Source organism: Moschus berezovskii, chromosome 3 (assembly GCF_049115385.1).
Source record: "Moschus berezovskii isolate FMDL1 chromosome 3, NW_MosBer_1.0, whole genome shotgun sequence".
In the NCBI taxonomy this organism is placed as follows: Eukaryota; Metazoa; Chordata; class Mammalia; order Artiodactyla; family Moschidae; genus Moschus; species Moschus berezovskii.
In genome coordinates, this window is record NC_142462.1 from 29,858,743 (window position 1) to 29,880,124 (window position 21,382).

Here is a 21,382-nt window from a genome sequence, read left to right on the forward strand (position 1 = left end):
TGGCAGCTATGAATACTTCATCTTTCTTGTGGGAGGTTTTTCCCTGGTCTTTGGAATACCACACATCTCTCACTGTTTTCCTCCTCCGTGACGATTCATTTTCCTCTTCACAATCCCATCTACTCCAATACACTCACAAATATTAGAATTCATCAAGATTTGGTCCCTAAATTACCTTCTTGCTCATTCTACATTATTTTCTCATGAATTTTTATCTATTCCAAAGGAATGAATTACCATCTGTACCACAAAATTTATACTTCTCTTTCCCTGTTTGCTACTCTCTTCTCTGTATTCATGCAGCCAACTGTTCACTCAAGAGTTGTGCTGGATGAATGAAAGGAATACTGGTTTCCACATGAGGGTAAAAGAATAATGATCTCTTGTGAATATATCCTTGTGGATACTTTTATTGTCCTTTTTTTTTTTATAAATTCCAAATGTCCCTCAAGACCCAACTCAAACTCTAAATGATCTGGGATTAATTTCTTAGTGTCTTGTTTCTTAATCTCCTACAGCAATCAGGTAATCCTCTGCATCGACTTTTATTGCTGCACATAGACCATGATTTTATTATAAATCCAACATCTATGTGTCTTCCTGAAACACCCAATTTAGAAGCCACTTAATGTTAGGGCCAGATTCTATTTATAATTTTCTTCCCAGAATTTACTAATCTGATGTATGGTAGATGTTTGAAAATTAGAACAACACATTGTGTTCTTGGGTTTTCAAATATATATATTAATAGACACTTCCATAAAGAGGGATTCTGTGATTAAATAAGGTCAGAGAAGTTTGTACTAAATCTCACTCAGAATCTAACACACATTTGCATCTGAAGAACTGTAAGACATCCTTAATATAGAAAACTATTTAACTGAACTGAATGTGTAGATGGGTTTCCCAGGTGGCAAAGTGGTTAAGAATCTCCCTGCCAATGCAGGAGATGCAGGTTCGATCCCTGCATCCCCAGGGATCCCCAGGAGAAGGAATGGCAACACACTCCAGTACTTTTGCCTAGAAAATCCCATGGACAGAGAAGCCTGGCGGGCTACTGTCCATGAGATTGCAAAGAGTCAGGCACAACTGAGCAACTAAACAACATTTAGATAAGGAAAGCTTCCTTTCCCTTTTCTTCTCTTAAAACACATTGGTATTTCTCAAACAATTTTTCCTTATTTCTTGAGATAGTTAGGATTTTAACTTATTAGGATCAGCAAAACAGATGTCGAAGACCCAGAGGGTATGGCACATCCTCTTCATCCACGATATTCATCAACGTCTAACTCCTTCAAAAGAGCTCTGACACTTCTTTTGGTCAAAAAGTACTACCATTCCACTGACATATGTATCAAGTCTAACAGATTGTTAGTGTTTCCTTTTTTGCAAAGTTATTAAAGAATTCAACCAATAGAATAGGAAAATTATGACAGCCACATTGAAACCATTCTTTTGGGGTTTTTTTGAAATTGCGCTTATAAAGATAATATGGGCTTCCCAGGTGGCGCTAAGTGGTAAGGAACCCAGCTGCCAATGGAAGAGACATAAGAGATACATACAGGTTCAATTCCTGGGTCGGAAAATCCCCTGGAGGAGGGCATGGACACCCACTCATTCTTGCCTGGAGAATCCCATGGACAGAAGAGTCTGGCAGGCTACAGTCCATAGGGTTGCAGCGAGTAGGACACGACTGAAGTGACTTAGCACACAAAGATAATATAGTTACCTCAACACCAGCTGTGCCACCAGGCAGTTATGCAGGTAGTTTGAACGATGGAAGCATTAGTAGCTCCAAAACAGAATCCCCATTTGAATCTCAAAAACCTTACCACTGTACTCCCACAAAATGCTGTCTAGTACACTTTGGATAGAGCACATTTAAAACCAAGGACCCAAAACAAAACAACAGCCCTTCCATGAAAGGCTTTTATGCTTTGCTTTCTTCCATGTGTTATAGGGAAGGAACCTCTACTTGCCAAACAGAAAGTTCTGACATATGGCATGGCAAATAACATTATATAACAATAAAGCAGCGATCCTGGTTATCAGAACTCTTATTAGGAACAACAGGATCGCAAAGTGACTCATCAGCTGTGTGCTCTTTCCCGATTCTAGTAATTTGGGACAAGTGTGGGGAAGTTACGCGTTGTTTATGTGCAGCCCAAAATGACAGGCAAGAGAAGTTACTAAGCAACATTAAGGACTTGTATTTTTCTCATCTTTAAAAGCTGCCACGAGCTGAATAATCCTGTAATATAAAGGTAAAGGGAAAAGCAATGTGGGAGTCATGTTTTTGCCTGAATGAAAATGTTTTGCTCAATAATTCTGAAATTCTGATTCACCATGAGTTCATCTGTCTTGGTTTTAAGGATTATTTGAGGTGTATAATCCCCTTCTATTCACTGTGAACACCAGAAATTTGTTCTAAAGAAAAATAAAAGCAAGGGGTGTGGGGGGGAGCAGTTCTTATGGGTCTTGAAACCAGTTTGTCCTCCAGTAAATGGGATCTTTGTTCTCCATTTCAGCTTTTTGTTTTTTTCATAGCATGTATTACAATAATAAAAACCACAACAATAAATCATGCCCTGGTGTCTTTGTTTAGTGTATCTGCTTCCTGTTTCTCTCCCAGTGAAATGAGTTCAGTACTGTAGGAACTTGTCTATTATTTTCCACTGCCTTCCCTGAGTCTGGCCCAGTGCCTGACAAGGACAGTAGCCCATCCATGACTGAGAGATGAAACAGAATCCAGTGTCATGGTATTAGGAGTTGTGTTTCTTAAGAAGATGGTTTTAATAATTATGTCTACTGAACCTTAAATTTCCCAGAAATAGCTGAGTGTTGCTGACAATCTCTACAACATAAGGGCAGGCAAGTGAGAATTCCCCAGTTCTTATGTCTTTTGATTAAGGAAGCAGCAAAGGGATTCCTTGGTCAAAATCCCAGGAAGAACTTTTCCATACATTCTCTGTCTCAGCAAAACAACTTGCTGAATAAACTACAAACTCATCTTTTGTGCCTGAAGTCTGTTTTCAGGTCAAGGATCCTATAATGCTTCTGCACAGCACCTCTGTTTCTTCCTCTTTCCAGTTCATCTAATCCAAAAGGAGCTGATCGAGGCAGTAATCAGTCTCCTCACAGAAGAGGTCACATTTCCTAGCAGGCTTAGGTATAAACAGCAGAGTAGTCAATATCAATGAAAACAGAATATCTTTCTGTACCTTAAATGAATGATGTATGCATGTTAGTCGCTCAGTTGTGTCCAACTCTTTGCAACCCCATGGACTATAGGCTGTCAGGCCTCTCTGCCCATGGAATTCTCCACACATGATACTGGAGTGGGATAGCTGTGACTATATTTTTAAGAAGAATAATGAAAATGAAAGATCTCTTATTATGATTTTAGTTAGTTCAGTTCAGTTCAGTCACTCAGTCATGTCCGACTCTTTGCGACCCCATGAATCACAGCATGCCAGGCCCAAGGAGGTCCAACCAGTCCATTCTAAAGGAGTTCAATCCTGGGTGTTCATTGGAAGGACTGATGCTGAAGCTGAAACTCCAATACTTTGGCCACCTCATGCGATGAGTTGACTCACTGGAAAAGAGTCTGATGCTAGGAGGGATTGGGGGCAGGAGGAGAAGGGGACGACAGAGAATGAGATGGCTGGATGGCATCACTGACTCGATGGACATGAGTTTGAGTAAACTCTGGGAGTTGGTGATGGACAGGGAGGCCTGGCGTGCTGTAAAGAGGAGGTGAATTAAAATTTTGCCAGCCACTCTATGGGTGGTGTTTACATGTGTTATTTAAATGATCTGGTTTAACTGTTACCATTTTTTATAATTCAATGAAACCCTTTTGGGAAAAATAATAAGACTCTTTATAGAAAATGTTGATTATAACATTTAATAGATTTTATGAGTCATATTTTTAATAATATAAAACTAAGATAAAAACTACTTTTAGATTTGGATTTTATTTCAAATATTTTCTCTGTTATTGATACTTCATCCTTTACCTGAGACAACATCCCCAAAATTAATAGGAAATAATAAATAACTAATACTTTTAATATTTATTATGTGCCTTCTGTTCTTGGACCCTTACATGATTAAAGCATTTAATTCTATGAAGTAGGTATCATTTTCATTTGTCCCTGCTTTTCAAAGAGAAATCTAAGGCATAGAATTTAAGTAACTTGCTCAAGGTCATCCAAGTACTAAAGATTTGCAGCTAGGCAATCGGAATATAAAATGTAAGTTTTAACCCTTATATCATAGTGTCTAAGAGAGATAATGAAATTCAAATGAGCATTGTTGCATGTTCAGAAATTATACATGGAGTCCACCTCTCCACATCTTCAAGATGAATCATCAAACTATGATATGAGCTGAGATTCTTTCAACTTAATTGTAATTATATTACAAAAGAAGGCCTAGCCACCTCAGTGGGGTAAGCTTATCCAGAGATAAGTCTGTTGACAGAATTTCAAAGAGATTTAAAATAGCTACCGCACTTCTCATTCCGTCTGTCCTTTTCCTGGTTATAATTTAATATTTCATAACTAATTCATGTGGATTAGAAAGAGACTGAAATAGAATCATTTGACCTAAGATGATATTTTTAATAAAAATATTGTATTTTGGAAAGCCTTATGTGATGTCCATCTAGTTCACATTGTTATAATATTTACATACTTACTGAAAGAGATTTTAAAAATCATTTAACAAGCAAAACCCAAATTATCCCATAAACAGAAAATGCTTCTTTTGGAGGAGGAGAAATGGGGATTGATTTCCCCACCATTATCCAGGCTTCCCTTGTGGCTCAGCTGGTAAAGAATCCACCCACAATGCAGGAGAACTGGGCTCTATCCCTGGGTTGGGAACATTCCCTGGAGAAGGGAAAGGCTACCCACTCCAGTATTCTCGCCTGGAGAATTCCATTGGCTGTATAGTCCATGGGGTCACAAAGAGTCAGACACGACAGAGCAGCTTTCACTTTCACTTTCATCCATTTCTTCATTTTTCTCTAGTGGTAGTCAAGTTTCTATCATCTGGTCACAGATATGACTCAATATTTTTGAGCAATGACTGAATCAAAGCCTCAAGACTTTCCCTCAAAAGAAAAAAAAATTCAACAAACAATTTATAAAAAGCACCATTTCACAACTTTATTGTCCCACAGAGCAAAACATTTTTAATGAATAATTTATTCTAACATTTGTTTTCCCCCTTAAAAATACATTAGTACCATAAACTAGATATCATTAAAAATTTCAATATTATGATTTGGAATAAAGTATGACATCTATCATATCGTAAAACATTATCTCCTATGTTCTAGATATGCAATTCCAGACAGGGTGAGAAATATCTTGTGAGTAATTTTATAATAATTATGAGTTCAATGTATTAGGATATACTATATGGCTCAGACCTTGAAACTTACAACTGGAAGACTATTCTCTAGCCTATTTTTGCAGAGGGTAAAGCCTGTGAAGGGCCTCTCTTGTGGCTCACTGATAATCTGCCTGCCAATAAGATCCCCTAGAGAAGGAAATGGCAACCCACTCCAGTATTCCTGGAGAATACAGAGGAGCCTGGCAGATTATAGTTCAGAGGGTCGCAAAGAGGCAGACATGACTTGGCGACTGAACAACAACAACAAAGCCTGTGAAAGGGACTATCTATTTTTTTTCATAGAATTGAATTAGAGCTTTGAATTCTGTGTACCAAAAGTGTAACTTATTATTGAAGTTATTATTAAACTCCAATAATGTATTAGACACTATCTGCAGCACGAAAGCCCAGAGATAAAAAAGGCTTGGTTTCCTTCCTTAATGTAGGTAAGATTATTTCAACCTTCTGTGGCATACTCAATTTTAAAGTCAAGCACACATTTCAGTGGAACCATTGAGGACAGCGGCGCCAGTGGTAGAATACAAACAGAATTCAAGAAGGTCATGATACTAGAGCAGAAGCTTAAGAGATACAGATGCATCATCAGGTAAAACCTAACAGACTGACTGTATCCAGAAAGAAGTTATAGACAGAGATAGCCTTCTCCAAGGGATCTTTCCGACCCAGGGATCAAACCTGGGTCTCCTACACTGCACGCAGGTTCCTTACCATCTGAGCAACCAGAGAAGTCCAAAAATAGCCATAAGCAGAGACAAAAGAGATGAACAAATAGCTTGTAACATGCAGGGTCAAAACAAACCATTGATAAGAGTAGACTTGGAGCTTTTGGTTAAAAGCATGGGCTCCAGAGCCAGACTGTCGGGTTCCCATCCCAGCTGGATCCTAATCTCTAACTGTGGGTGGTAAGTCATTTAACCCTCTTGTGCCTCAGTGGTCTCCTTTATAAAATGGAAATGATGATGATAATAGGATTATCCCATATGAGTGTTTTCAAGACTGTATGCTCAAGACACTTAAACAAGCAACTAGCATGTAGGAAGCACAAAATAAAAGTTATTGTCACTATTTTTAAAACGTGAGGGCAAGAAAGCCAAGGCACCACATTCAAAAATCAACCCTTGAAACTAACTCTATTCCTAACCTCCACCTGCAGTATCACAAATGACAAAGAAGAGAAAGAATCAGGGCTGACATCATGAATGTATTTGCAAAGCCCCATCACCGTACAGATCTATGACGACAGCTCAGTAGCATCACCTTTCCTTACGGAGCATGTACATTTATACATTGATTTTGAAGATGACAGCTTTTGTGCTCCTTAATCTGTAGTGATTGGCATATTGCCAATAAGAAATAACTGAGTCAAGGACATTGTGTTTCAAACTTAAAATGCAATACAGACTCCCTGTTACAAGGCAAATTCTTCATTTCCAATTGTTGACTCAGATAATACTTTAAAAAAAAGAATTTCAGCTGTTTAAATTTAGCATGCTGAGAAAGACCAATCTTAAAATATTGTTTGGCATTATGCCCATAACATTTTCATTTTATTCCTTGTTAGTATTTGTCTTCTGTGATGAGATGACAAATGACAGTAATCATGTTATTCTCCTTAACATTTCAAATTTTACCTAAATGAACCATTTTGCTTTTATCCTCACCAGTTAAAGATGGCCTTTCATTTCCTGGCAAATTTTCAGAAGGTGATTATGCAACAGCCAGTGATATTTCCAAGCACTGTTTTACCTCTTCAGTCATCATCTGGTCTTTCTCCCTACTTTTCTTTGAATCATCGTTTTTACTCTTAAACACACATACACGCACACACACGCAAAGGAGATTATCTGAACACAACGCTAATCTAATTTTTATAATCAGACCTATTTAAGGAGATATTTTGATTCTCTGCTTTATCTCTGTCTTTAAACATCTCCACCCCACACACAGCCCAAAGAGGTTGTTTCTTAGAGTTCCTCAGAGCACAGAATCTAGACAAGGTCTCAGTCCAGCCTCCAACCATGCGATCTCCTTATTTTACTCCCACATTAACTCCATCATCTTTCTTCCCAGCAAAGATGTCCTCGGTTTCATTTTCATGATTCATGAAGCCGGAGCAGAAAACCGAAATTGGAATTGTAAAGTACACCAAATTTGGTTTTGGGGTCAATTTAGGTTCCAATTTAAGCAGATTCAATCTTGGGTATCAGTAAAGCTGAGAGTTCTCTCTTGACTGATATAATTCTTCAAGCACTCTGAGCCCACACCATCTGCAAAACAATAAGCTCATTCCACTGATCCCTGGTAGAGTACCATTGTAATAAAACAAAGTGACAAAGTGATGAAGAGTTGGAGCTAGTCACACTTGAGGGCTAATCTAAGCCCATCATTTACTAAATATGTTCCTTTGGTAATTTGCTTATTCCCTCTGGGGCTGAATTTCTTATAAATGGGAGAGAATGCCATCTCTCTCCTGTAGCTCTTATCCCATAAGTGAGAAAACATATTCAAAATGCCCTTGGGAAGGGCAAGACAGGGGAAGGTGCGAACTTCTTGGTTTAAATTAAATAAAATACAAAGATGTAATATACAGCTCGGGTTATACAGCCAACATTTTATAATGTTTCAATGGAATGCAATCATAACAATACTGAACCACTATGTTATACACTTGAAACTCATACTGTAAATTGACTACAACTATAAAGCAAACAAAGTGCTTAACCTAAGTCCTGCCATTACTGCACTCACCATAACCTGGAAATTCTTATGGGTTACACAGTGAGAAAACTATACATGCAAATAACTTAAGGAGCTATCAAGGAGTTGAACCTACTTCACAGTCAATACCTTCAGGATGAACAGGTGCATGGGATTCTTACTGGAGGTCATATTTGTGTTGGTGTTTTGCAAGAGAAAGAAAAAATGCCATAGATGCAAGAGGAACAATAGGAAGAAGCTTCTCCAATATCTTGTCTAGAGCTTCCTCCAGGCAGGTGCTTCTAAGCTAAAGGCGTTACTCTTATAAAGAGAATAATGCTAGAGGACCAAGCATACGTAAGTACAGTTCTATTCCTGAGGCCAGTCAGGAAGAGAAGCACCCAGGAAAGGATATTCTTAAAATATCATTTCAAGCCTAGATATCAACATCACAGTCATGATCGGTAGGCAGAATTAGATTGAGGGACCAGATGATCTTCTTCTGGCTTGTCTGGCCACAACTCTTCCTTCTTTCATGTGTGCAAGGAAAAGCATGAGTCACAGGATACAAGTCTAGTTCAGACTCTGTTCCAGCAAAACTTACCAATGGTTTAAACTTTAAAATAATTATTTTATTCCAAAACTGGCTTTGAAAATCTTCTCCTCAGATATAACACGAGGTTTGTTTACCATTAGGACAACCAAAATACCAAGCAAAGGCATTCTCCAAACTCAATACCACCTGCTTAAGTTTTTTCTTTAAAGAAATCCTGAAGGACTCCTATTCAATCTAAATTCTTATCAATTTCAACCAGGCTCTCAGGCTGATTTTTATCTTCTTTTGCTAAGTTATTGAGGTTCGGGTAATGATTTATTCTAGAGTTATCTGGGAACTACTTATAAACTCACCACAAACATATTCTTTTAGTCTTTGTATAGACATTTTTTTCTTTTTTGCTAAAAACTTTAGCCACCATCATGCATGCACTATCATAACAAATATACCCTGGATTATATTTGACTTCGTGATGTAAGTTTTTTTGCGCTGAGAAATTATGCATGTATAGAATGGATTACCTCCAACAAGCTGGGTACTGCGATAAGAACACAAATATACTTGGAGATCCGTAAGATGCATAGGCAAAGTAATTAAATTATATTCAGAATATGTTTATAATAATACACAATTAGGTGGTTAGAGAAATATTGATAAAACCGAAAAGTAAAATATTTGGAGATTATTCAACTAAAATAATTGGAAAAGACTGATCTTTTGTTTCTTCTTTTCTAATAATGGAGAATTCAGATTACATTTCACAATAGTTGCTTCATAAGTTTTTGACACTCCTTTAAACCTATAGAATTTACGGCGGTACATGAAAATGTTCAGCTCAAAATTCTGGATTCTGTCTTGGATAAACTCTGCTTTTCCATTAATATTTCTTGGAGAAAACTATAGTAACATAGTATTGTCTTCAACGATCCTGTAGCTAAATCTAGTATTTTTGTGACATATTCTTTCTGCTTGAGAGAGTCCCCTTTTTTTCTCCATTATAAAAATCTAGTCAGTGTAAAAGAGGACCTGTTTAGAAATACCCCAGTGTTCTTAGATTATTCCTGGTTTCCTTTTTGAAAAAGACCTTTCATGTTCTGCCTGTATTCACATTCATTTGGTCATTTGCTTTACAATGGGCTGACCTGTTTCTACCTCCTTTTAAAAGTTGGTTATCTGCAATTTGAGCAACCAGTATAAGTCATTTTGTTTTTAAGTTTTTTAAGCCTCTTTTTTTTTTTTTTTTGCCAGTGAACACAATGCTGCTTGGATCTAAGTATAAATCCATGTATGTAATAAACCAACACTTAGAAATTTTAAAGAAGGCACTGGTTAGCAAGTGGAAGAAATTATTTCAGTAGTAAGTAAGTGGGGGAATCCTGTACCCACTAAAGAGTACTTGAATGTTTTTCATATCATCAGTGTCGCCTCAGGTTGTTGCCTAGCAATTATTTAAAGACCTACTTCACGTCTTAATAAAGTAAATCAAAGACTCTTGTTTTGTTTGATGGCTTCTTTACAGGTTAGGAATAAGTCTGGAATGAAACTTAACTGGGCATTTGAAAATCTAAGGCAGCCTCCTCACAAATTTTCTATTGAAAATGCAAGCTGTTATCCATTAGTAACTTTCAGAAGCCCCCTCTTGTAAGTAAATCTAGAAAACGCATTTACCAGTGTTGTTGCCGAAAATCACCATAAACAGGGTGCTTCCTGCAGACCTACCCAACAAGCAGTGTCCGTAGGTACCTAACTGAGAGTAACTCGATTACAGCATAACTGGGACAGAAGTCAAAGAGACAAACCGATTTAATATCTCGCGGAGAATCCAAAGCTCTGCTTGTCTAACTTTCCTCGCCATTTCTGGTCAGCTTCCCTTCCCCCCGCACCACATACCCAGAAGCCACTCAAATTACCAACCGTGTCGAGCCGAACTTACTGCAGTGTGATGCAGGCGAAGGCTGGGCACAGCTCTGAAGCCTGAGCGACTGCTTTTCCGGAGAGGAACCGGGACTCGCCAGCTAAAAGGATCCCCTTCCAATTTACACGCTCCGCTCAGTCAGAAGGCTCCCTCACACTCGGCTTCCCCAGAGGAGTGGAGCTTCAAGAACTCTGCTCACAGCATCTCCACCCCCCTTCCAGAACACCCAGCCCAGTCCAACTAGTGTCTGAGAGATGGAAATCCACTTCCAGTCAACAGCACGGGCTGCCGGCAGCCTCCCGGTTCCTGACAATTTGCAACTCAAAAACCGCGGAGGCTGCAAGCTGGAGGTTTCCGGAGCCTCAAAGTCATCTTTGGCAGCCCCCCTGCCCACCCCTCACTCCTCCCACTTCCCCCCCCCCACCCCTACTGCGGCCGCCTCCAGGCTCCCACTAGGGATCACGAATGATTATTTTATTATCCATACCAATAAGCATCAGAAGGAATTTGTCAGAGATGAAATACCTGTTGTCCATGACTAATGCTCTTCTCTGTCTTTGAGTCCTTGATTTATAGCAAGATGCGTTGATATTGAAGTGTGTGTGTGTGTATGTGTGTGTCTGTGTGTGTGTTGTGTAGCGAGGAGGAGGCGATCCACGCAGCGGCTGCAAGCAACAGCCTTGCCTATCTCTGGCTGCCGCTTCTACAGCTGCCGTTGCTACTACTGCTGTTAGAACTCAGGGAAAATGAGACAGGAGACAGTGCTCTACAGCTATTTAACTGCTGGACCAGTTATAACACAAGGGAGGAGACTGGACAGGTATGAGTGGCTGTCATTGAAGCACTGAGCTTGATTCACGGCAATTACTACCATTCAGAACACAATTCCCCTCCAACAGGAAACCTGATACCTGTCTGTCTCTCCCTTCAGCCAACTAAAGTCCTTGATGGGTCATTGTTCATCAATGACCTGCCTAACCCACTTTTAGAAACTGTAGCAGTGGCACAATCTTTCTATATTCGGACTTGGTAACCTGGGAACAGGTGATTGGGGGATGGATGAGGATCAAGAAGGAAAGGATGGGGGAGAGTAAGCAAATATTAAAAGAGTGGTACATATGTCTAACCAAATAGGACACAGGTAAAAATGAAAGTTTTGAGCTATGTGTATAAAATAATGCATGGGGGGTAATAAAAATTTAAGTCAGTAAAAAAACATGCCTGTTTTACAAAATGTGTGCAAAGTCAGACAGTTATTAAGGAGCGCCTTTAACAGCTTAAAAGCAGAGAATGTTGATATACATGCCCCTGGATGTCTCTCAGCTCCTCTGTGATACATCTACTGTGATTTCAATGTGTTAATATAGCTGTCGGCTACAAATTCTGATGAAACCTACTGGTTACCACTGTCTATGAATGTTCCCTTTCTCCTTATTGGCTGCTCATTCCCTGCTCTGTTATATCTCTAGATTATTCTCACATAAGGTGATATGCAGCAGAATTAATAAATTAAAGAGGGTCTCCAAACCCCCCAAGACTAGAATACTTCTTAATGACTAAATTTATTTGCTATAGTCTGTCTTCATGTTCTTGTTCTGTACTAGGATGGGAGACTATGAACACACACATGCACAAGCATGCACGCACACACCTTAACTGAATATTACTTTTAATCCTCCTTCAGCATTCAATTTTCTGAACTAAAAATGAACTTAGTTATTTTTTATTTTATTAGTAATGAACACCTTTAATTATCTCTACCTTGCTATGAGCAATTTTCATATTTGCCATACATTTTCTCAGTTGTTAGGGATTGTAGAGTCAGGATTAAATTGAACAGATGTTAATGCAAAAAAAACCAAAAAGCCCCTGGAAATACAACAGGGAACCCAGAAGGAGGGAAGAAATCCAAAAGGATTAGATAGTACATCTTTTCCTGATCTGTTTACATTAGAAAAATCACTGCCTTTAGCAAAACAAAGGCCAGTTAATGTTCAAAGCATTTCTCCAATAAATATCAATTTTATTAAACCAACCCAACTACAATTGTAACAGAAAAAAAAAAAGTTTTCTTTTAAAAGTCATGCAATACAGTAAAGTCAGAGTATCTATAACTTTTCAAATGTTAAATTCTAATGAAAACTGATACCAAACAGCCACATATTTTGCCTCAATTTCTGTCTATTAAATAAGTATCATACAACATGCAACTGATATTAAAAATCTGAAGAGTAGAGTATCATGAAAACATATACACTTCCATTTGTAAAATAGACAGCCAATAGGAATTGGCTATATGACGCAGGGTACTCAAATCAGGACCCTGTGACAACCTAAGGGGTGCAATGGGGTGAGAGGTGGGGAGGAGGTACAAGAGGGAGGGGACATATGTATAGCCGTGACTGATTCATGTTGATGAATGACAGAAACCAACACAATATTGTAAAGCAATTATCCTTCAATTAAAAATAAACAAATTAATGGGTAAACAACAAAGTCCTACTTATAGCACAGAGAACTAGTCAATATCCTATGATAAACCACAATGGAAAAGAATATAAAAAAAAGAATGTATTTATATGTATAACTGAATCACTTTTTTGTACAGCAGAAATTAATACAACATTGTAAATAAATTATACTTCAATAAGTGTTAATAAATACACAAATTCTAACATAAAAAATGAAAAAAATAAACATAAACAAATTAAAAACATAATAAAAATGTGAAGAGTAACTCCACATTTCATATTTATATACAATGGAACCTAAGGAACTAGGCAAAAGTAGTGTATAACACTTAAAGACACATTTGATACAGAGGCTAACTTTATACCTAGGTGATGTGATGTGAAAGTTATCCTGTCCTTCAAATCCCATAGTTTAGCAATATGGGGGGCTGTGGGGGTTCAGCTTTACTGTTACTCTCATTTTAAAATTCAAATACATTTAGGAAGAGTAGTTACATTGTAAACATTCTTGAGAGAGAGAGATAATTTCTTAGATATCTTTATTACAGACAAACAGGAAACTAAAGATTCAGCCTCGATAGAAAAGGAAGAACCAGGAAGAATTGAAATAATTGATCATGAGCACTTAGTTTGGCTGGCTTTTTAAAAAATTGCTTACAACACTAGTGAGATTTAAAGAAGAGACCACTTTCTTAACAAGACTACCACACAATCCCCAAGGTTTGATAATGGAAGAAGAAAAGTTTTGGTTGGGGATTGATGGCTGATCCTTATCTCTGACCCTTGTAACTCAGTATTTTCCATTTTGGAGGAAAACTTAAAAATAACTGCTCTATAACTCATGCCCATTTCTCTAAGATGCCTCTTGGCCCCCAGCTCTAAATTTTCAGAAAATTCATAAGGATCATTGTATACTTACTTAATCTAAAAAGATAGTGGTAGAAAAATGAACTTGTCCTATAAATTCCCATTAGTCAAAAAAATCTACAATTTATGGGAATAGAGAAAGAAATAATTTCTTAACTTTCAACTAAATCTCTTTTACCATAGAAACATGTGTTCTCAAACTAAATTCAGTGATTTAATAATACTCATTCACTGCAAAGAAAAGCCAAAGGTCAGTAAACCTACAATGGCAGAAGTCCTGTTCGTTTAGTTCACTCATGTATCTCTGGAATCCATCAAAGTGCTTAAAATATGTGTGTGCATAGTAAATAGTTGTTTTTTTTAATAAATGAGAAAATGAATCAATGAACTAGGCTATGAATGCAGGGCATTGGAAAGATAAGTGGACAGGGAATAAAGATGTTTAAATTCACCCAGCCCTCACTCTGCTGGTAAATAACTGTGACACTTTAGGGAAGTGACTCACTTCTTGTGGTTTCAAGCATCCTTTCAGGCGTATCACTCAGACCCCACAAAACTGTAATAAATGCCTGTCCCCAGTACTTCTCCAAAATGGTTTTTCTACTATACAAATTCAATCAATAAAATTCCCTAAAATCTCATTTCCTGAACACTGTACAAACCAGTAAGAACAGGACCCATATAATCCCTAAGAAACACATGGCTCTCTCCCACTTTTGACTCTTAAATCTGGAACGGTCTAGTGAGTACTGGGCCCGATGCTTAAAGAAAATAGGATGTTACACACTTTTGTGTTTCTAAAACAATAGTCCTGAATCAGTGATTACAAGCAAGACCTTTGTTGACCTTCTACTAATAGAAATAAGGTAAATCTTATACAAACAAAAAAATTATGAGAAGCAGAGCTTAAATTTATTTTCTATACCTAGTTTGTTAGAGATTTTTTACCACAAATGAGTATTGAAATTTATCAAATGCTTTCTCTGTATCTTTTGAGATGTTTCTCCTATAATCTATAGGTGTTTCTCCTATAATTTATGTGGTAAATTATCTTGGCTATTTTTGGTTCTATTTATTTGTGATGAGCCAAACTTACATTTCTGGGATAAGTATATACTATGCTTTTTTTAAAAATTCATTGTTAAATCTGTCAAAAAAAAAATAATGTAATACTATAGATTACTTACAGTAAATATAAGTCCATGTTCAATCACAGACTTTTATGTAAACTGGTATTTAAAAACACCTTGTCATGTTAATTTTATTCAACAAACATTTACTGAACATCCATTTACTGCAAAGCATTGGAAAGACAAACAGTCCAATTGCATTTAAAGGATGTCCTACTTTGTAATTAAAATTTTTTGGTGTAAGTATATTATGTTTCATAAAAATAAAATAGTTCAAACTTACATCAAACATGATTTAAAACCTAGCCAAATTTGACTTAGATGATGAAAGGGGGAGCTACCTCTTAAATTGAGCAGACTGTCACACGGGGAATATTCCACTGGTTTCCAATCTGTGAATCAGTAGATGTAGGCTGGGAGGTTGGGAAAGATCCAGAAAAGATACGATCTCATGGAACTGACTTTAAAAAGTAATAATCACAATATGCTGGCTGTGGACAGGCCTTTTGACCTCATCTAGTTCAATTTTCATATTTTATAGGCTAGAAACTAATATCTTATTTCATCATAGTTTATTGCTGGGAAGGTTATTTATCAGTTTCTCCACTGTGAAGGAACAGCACAGTGTTAGAGACTGGAGTACCAGACCATCTAACCTGCCTCCTGAGAAACCTGTATGCAGGACAAGAAGCAGTAGTTAGAACTGGATATGGAACAACAGACTGGTTCAAAATTGGGAAAGGAGTACATCAAGGCTGTATACTGTCATCCTGTTTACTTAACTTTTATGCAGAATGCATCATGCCAAGTACCAGGCTGGATGAAGCACAAGCTGAAATCAAGACTACAGGGAGAAATATCAGTAACCACAGACATGCAGATGACACCACCCTAATGGCAAGAAAGTGAAGAGGAACTAAAGAGCCTCTTGATGAAGGTGAAAGAGGAGAGTGCAAAAGCTGGCTTAAAACACAACATTAAAGAAATGAAGATCATGGCATATGGTCCCATCACTTCACAGCAAATAGATGGGGAAATAATGGAAACAGTGATAGACTTTATTTGCTTGGGCACCAAAATCACTGTGGATGGTGACTGCAATGATGAAATTAAAAGAAGCCTGCTCCTTGGAAGAAAAGCTATGACAAACCTAGGCAGCGTATTAAAAAACAGAGACATCACTTTGCTGACAAAGGTCCGTATAGTCAAAACTATGGTTTTTCCAGTAGTCATGTAAAGATGTGAGATTTGGACCATAAAGAAGGCTGAGTGCCGAAGAACTGATGCTTTTGAACTGTGGTGCTGGAGAAGACTCTTGAGAGTCCTTTGGACGGCAAGGAGATGAAACCTGTCAATCCTAAAGGAAATAAGTCCTGAATATTCATTAGAAAGGCTGATACTGAAGCTGAAGCTCCAATACTATGCCACCTGATGCAAAGAGCCAACTCACTGGAAAAGACCCAGGTGCTGAAAGGTTGAGGGCAAGAGGAGAAGGGGACGATAGAGGATAAGATGGTTGTATGGCATCACTGTCTCAATGCACATGAGTTTAAGTAAACTCAGGGAGATAGTGAAGCACAGGGAGGCCTGACATGCTGCAGTTTATGGGGTCACAAAGAGTCGGAAACAACTTAGCTACTGAACAACAACAACATGTACATTATAAGGATCTCAGAAGGAGAAGAGAGAAATGGGCAGAAAATGCAACTGATGCAATAATGCATGAAAATATCCCTTCACTGAGGTATAATCAACAAAATTAGAATATATTTAAAGTGTACAGTGTGATAATTTGAGGTACATATACATTATGAAAGAATTCCCATTACCAACTTAATTAACATACCCATCACTTCATGTATTTGATTTTTTTCTTATTTTTGTGAAAACGCTTAACGCTTCTACTCTCTTAGCAAATTTCCATTATAAAATATAGTTTTACTGACTGTGTCACCATGTTATGTATTAGGTCCTCACAATATACTCATCTTAAAACTGAAAGTGTGTATCCTTTTACCAGCCTCTACCTAATTCTCCCACTATTGTTGATAGTTCAACTATTTTTTTAAATTCCATATATAAATAAAACCATGCAGTATTTTTTTTCTGTTACTTATTTTACGTAGCTTAATGCCCTCCAGGATCACCTATATTATTAAAAACCACAGAATTTCCTTCTTTTTAAGGCTGAGTTTTATATATATATATATATATATATATATGTATGTGTGTGTCCTAGGTAATTGCAGAGTGGTGGAGGCCACAAAAAGGAGAATGCTCCTTTTGGATCAACACTGTTGGCAGGTCATGGGTGGGACTCACAGTGACCTTACTGCTGACTATTGCAGCTAATACTGCTGCCTGGAGTGAGAGCTACTCCCTGGTTCCCAGAGGGTACCCACCAGAGGACACAGAATAGGAGGTCTAGAATGAAAAATGCAACTCAGGGTGAAGGGCAAGGAGAAGCAGATGCTCTGCAGTGGCCAGAAAATGTTCACATGTTGAGGTGGAGGTGCATCCTGTTATGTGGGTGTGGGTGTGGGTATGGGTATAATGGTTTCCCTGGTGGCCCAGACAGTAGAGCACCTAACCACAATTCAGGAGACCCGAAGTTTGATCCCTGGGTTGGGAAGATCCCCTGGAGAAGGGAATGGCTACCCACTCCAGTGTTCTTCCTGGGAGAAGTCCAAGGACAGAGGAGAAGCATTTTATTTATTCATTTATTGGTTCACAGGCACTTAGGTTGTTTCCATACCTTGGCTATTGTGAATCATGCTGTCATGAACATGGCAGTAGAAATACTTCCTCAGGATCATGATTTCCTTTCCTTTGGATATATATGTATACACACACAGAAGTGAGAATGTTGGATCATACAGTATTCTTAATTTTCTGAGGAATCTGCATACTGCTTCATATAGAAGTCACACTGATTTATTTTCCCACCTACAATTCACGAGTCCCCATTTTTCACATCCTTGCCACCATTTATCTCTTGTCTTTTTGATAACAGACATCCTGACAGGTATAAGGTAACATATCACTGTGGTTTTGATCTGCTCTGATCTATGTTATTTCCTTCCTTCTACTAATGAGCTTAGTTTGTTTTTGTTTTTTCTAGTTCCTTGAGGTCTAAAGCTAGGTCATTTATTTGAGATCTTTCCTTTTTCTAAATGTAGGCATTTATCACTACCAACTTCTGTCTTCCCACTAATTCTGCTGCATCTCATAAGTTTGGTATGTTGTATCTCCAACTTCATTTGTCTCAAGATTTTTTTTTTTTTATCCATTTGTTAAGGAACATGCTACTTAATCTCTACTATTTGTGAATTTTCACTTTTTCCTCTTGCAATTGGCTTCCAGTTTTATACTGCTGGGCTTGTAAAAGATGCCTGATGTGATTTCAATCTTTTTAAATTTATTAAGACTTGCTTTGTGGCCTAACATTTAATCTGTCCCAGAAAATATTCCATAGGCATTGTGAAAGATGTGTATTCTGTTATTGTTAGAATGAACGCTCTGTGTGTGCATGTTATATCTATCATGTAGCCTAAGTCCACTCTTTCCTTATTGATTTTCTCTCTGGATAATCAACCATTATCAATACCCAACCATTATTGACAGTGGGGTATTGAAGTCCCCTATTACTATACTGCTGTCTGTATCTCTCTTCAGATCTGTTAATATTTGCTTTATACAATTATGTACTCTGACACTGGGTGTAGAAATATTTATAATTGTTATATAATTTTGATGAATTGAACTCTTTATTATTATACAATGGCCTTCTTTGTCTCTTGTTGCCATCTTGGCTTAAAGTCTATTTTCTTTGATATAAATATAGCTATCTCTTCTTTCTTTGGCTCGTCTGCATGAACCCTCTATTCAGTAAATCACCTATCCCCTTTTCACTAAGATCATTTTCTAAAGATTTATTGTGTTCTTTTGTTTGGAACATATTCCCATATTTCTTCCTTTCCCTTGCCTTTCCACGTTGGTTTCTGAACATTAGGTAAGACAGCCACCTCTCCTAATCTTGAGAGACTGCTCTCTTGTAGGAGATGAAGTCTATCAGTCAGTCCAGTTCAAGCTCTGGGTTTTCTCTCAATCCTTTGTGATTTTCCAACCTGCAGTCTTTGTTCTCGGTGGCTCCCAGTATTTGAAGGTGTGCCAAGACCTGTCAGTGCACCAAAGGGAATGCTTGAAGTCGGCACCTACCAGGGTATCTAGCAGGGTAATTAGAACCCAGATCCTCAAGTATCAGCTGGAAAAGTATGTAGTTAAGCCTCACCCGGGAAAAACTGGAAGATGGGCAATTTTGCTTGTTTCTTCTGTGTTGAGTATGGGTATATAATCATGGTATGGGGGTGAGGTACTCCTACTCCCATTTAAAAACTGCTTATTTTTAAATTAAATTTATTTTTAATTGAAGGATGATTGCTTTACAGTATTGTGTTCATTTCTGCCAAACATCAACATGCTAACAACTGGTTCTTTAGAAGACACAGATACATGAAAACATATCCTGTACTCATGGATTCTAAGAATTAATGTTTAAAAGTGACCATTCTACCCAAAGCAATCTATTGATTAAATGTAATCTCAATCAAAAATCCATTGACACTTTTTACAGTAATATAAAAGTCCTAAAATTGGTGTAAAATAACAAAACACTTCAAACAGCCTAAGCAATCTTGAGAAAGAACAAAGCTGGTGACACACTTCCTCATTTCATACTATGCTGTGCTAAGTTGCTTCAGTAGTGTCCAACTCTTTGCAACTCGATGGACTGAAGCCCGCCAGGCTCGTCTGTCCATGGGATTCTCCCGGCAAGAACACTGGAGTGGGTTGCCCTGCCCTCTTTCAGGGGACCTTTCCGATGCAGAGATCAAAACTATGTCTCTTATATCTCCTGTTAGTCCTTTACTACTTGTGTCACCTGAGAAGTCCAAGTTCCTTGACTTTGTTTCTGGCAAAGATTTTTTTAGATATAATATCAAAACACAGGAAACCAAAATAAAAAGTGGACTACAAGAATCTAAAAGCTTCTGCACAGCAAAGGAAACCAACAAAATAGAAAGGCAACCTATGCAATGAGAGAGTACATTTGCAAACCACATATCCAAAAGGGTTAACATCCAAAATATAAATGACATTTACATTACTCATTAACCAAAAAGATAATAACTCAATTACAAAATGGGACAAAGATGTGAAGGATATTTTTCCAAGGAAGACATACAAATGGTAACAGATATGTGAAAGAGTGCTCCACATCACCAGTCATGCAGAATATGCAAATTAAAACTACAATGAGGTACTGTCTCTCACCTGTTAGGATGTCTCTCATCAAAAACACAAGAGAGTGCAAGTATTGGTGAGGATATAGACAAAAGGGTACCCTTGTGCATTGTGGGTAGGAATACAATTGGTGCAGTCAGAGCAGAGAACAGTATGGAAGTTTCTAAAAAATTAAAAATAGAACTATCATGTGACCCAGAACTTCCATTACTTCATATATATCCAAAAACTGAGAAGAGGATCTCAAAGAGACATCTGCATCCCCATGTTCATGGTATCATTATTCACAATAGGCAAAATATGGAAACCTCAGTGCCCACTAAAGAATGCATGGCTAAAGGTGAAATGTGTATGCACCTATAATACATACACACACAGAGGAATCTTATTCAGTGATGAGAAAGAATACTGCCACGTTCAACAACATAGAAATCCTTTCATTTGTGTACATGCATCAAATCATCACAATATACACCTTAAATATCTTAAAATTTTACATGTTGATTATACCTCAATAAGGCTGAAACTTTAAAAAATTTAAATAAAAAATATGGACTTATATACAAAACAGAAAGAGACTCCCAGACACAAAATCAACCTTATGATTATCAAAGGGGAGAGTAGGGAGGAGCGATAAGTTAGGAGTCTGAAATTAACATATACACACTAATTACATATATAAACATTTCAAACTCTTTTGTTGACCATGATGGCTACTCCATTTCTTCTAAGGAATTCCTGCCCACAATAGTGGCAGACATGACTGAGCGACTGAACTGAACTGATATATAAACAAAAAAACAATCAAGGACTTAATGTGTAACACAAAGAAGTATACTCAATTCTGTAATAACTTTAAAGGGAAAAGCATCTGAAAAAGAATACACATACACACACACACAAATCACTTTGCTGTGATACCTGAAACTGACACAATATTGTAACTATACTTCAACTTTAAAAAAAGAGAAAAACAACAAAACAAAACAACTCTGCTGTAGTTCTATTGGAATTGTGAATG

General features: G+C 37.5%; 1 protein-coding gene across 1 annotated transcript in view; it reads right to left on the reverse strand.

Moving 5' to 3' along the window:
- DGKB (diacylglycerol kinase beta) overlaps positions 1 to 10,743 on the reverse strand; it is an 898,781-nt gene extending 888,038 nt beyond the window's left edge. Inside the window, exon 1 of the mRNA XM_088833532.1 lies at positions 10,611 to 10,743. The gene's annotated coding sequence lies outside the window, so the exon portion shown is untranslated. The remainder of the gene's footprint in view (positions 1 to 10,610) is intronic.
- Between the last annotated feature and the right edge of the window lie 10,639 nt (positions 10,744 to 21,382).